Source organism: Ricinus communis, chromosome 2, assembly GCF_019578655.1.
Source record: "Ricinus communis isolate WT05 ecotype wild-type chromosome 2, ASM1957865v1, whole genome shotgun sequence".
Taxonomy (NCBI): domain Eukaryota; kingdom Viridiplantae; phylum Streptophyta; class Magnoliopsida; order Malpighiales; family Euphorbiaceae; genus Ricinus; species Ricinus communis.
In genome coordinates this window covers 14,548,097-14,549,503 of record NC_063257.1, presented here as the reverse complement: position 1 = coordinate 14,549,503, position 1,407 = coordinate 14,548,097, and the positions used below count along the sequence as shown (strand labels likewise).

At 32.6% G+C, this 1,407-nt stretch overlaps 1 non-coding gene across 1 annotated transcript; it reads right to left on the bottom strand.

The window, feature by feature from the left end:
* Positions 1-227: 227 nt before the first annotated feature.
* LOC112534630 lies at positions 228-335 on the bottom strand. Its single transcript, XR_003078910.1, has one exon. It is a non-coding gene; the product is annotated as a small nucleolar RNA R71 (small nucleolar RNA).
* Between the last annotated feature and the right edge of the window lie 1,072 nt (positions 336-1,407).

The window sequence follows — 1,407 nt, the reverse complement described above, 5'->3', positions numbered from 1 at the left end:
TATGCCTAGTGAGGATGCATTAACATTCATTAGAGTTTTATGCTATAATTCATAATTTTCTATTATTTGGACTAAATGAAGATCAATTAAGAATGAGATGTTTCCTTTTATTTATTGAAAGAAAGAGCAAAGGCTTGGTTAATGACCTTGCCTCCTAATTCTTTGAGAAATTGGGATGAAATTTATCAAAAGTTTATGAGTAGATTTTACTAACAACAAAAGACCAAAGAATTAAGAGCTGAAATTTCTAATTTTTATCAAAAGAATGCTGAATCTTTTCATGAAGCATGGGATCGTTTCAAATCACTTTTATTATAATGTCCACACTATGGATTCTCACTCCCAATCATCAGCCAATTATTTTATGATGGGTTGACACAATAATATCAATATATGGTTGATAATGCAGCTGGGGGTGCTATGTTATAAAGAACACCTTTTGAGGTTTATGACATCTTTGAGATGTTAGGAGCCAATTCTCAACAAAAGAGTGTGAGGACAAAGAGAGTAGAAGTAAATGAAGTGGTAGCTAATAGTGAGATGGCCATGTAATTGGTTGAATTGACTAAGCAAGTTAAGATACTTACTTCAATAAAAAACTCACCAAATAATGAGGTATGTGGTATTTATGGTATTTATGGTCATGGTATTAATGTTTATTCATCTTTTGATAATTACACAGGAAATATGTATGACCAAACAAATTTGATGGATTCTTACCAACCCAAGCATTCTATGAATGACCCTTATTGCAACACATATAACACAGGTTGGAGAAACCATCCAAATTTTTCTTGGAAATACAATGACCAAAATCTACCATAATTATTGAGAAATCAAAATCAACCTCATTACCAAGACCAATATTCTCAATTCCAAAGGAACTCCAATCTTTTCTTTCAAGATCAAGAATAAACTCTTCGATCTAATGAACAAAGGAAGCCAAGTTTAGAAAAAGCACTTCAATCATTTATGATGGCTTCTCATGATAGGATGGAGAGGAATGAGAAAAAGACAGATTCCATTGAGACTTCACTGAAACGTTTAGAAACTCAAATGAAACAAATTGTTGAAGAGCTTAATAAAGAGGAACTATCAAGTCAACCTGAACAAGCTAATGCCATTACTACTATTAGAAGAGGAGAGGTTGTCGATAATATTGCTATTGAAACTGAAAGAAATTCTTCTTCTTTTGCAGGTACACCTGAAAATGATAGATTAGTGCAAATCAATAAGGAGAGCATACAAAAGAAAGAAAAAGTATAGCCTAATCTTAGGCTTGAGAAGAAAGAAAAGGAAGCATTTTCTGGACCTGAATTTCATAAGGCAGCTCAGCTTTATAAACCCCCTATTCCTTTTCTAAACCAACCTAAAGAGAGCAAAAAGGCTGAAATTTTTTTTGAAAGT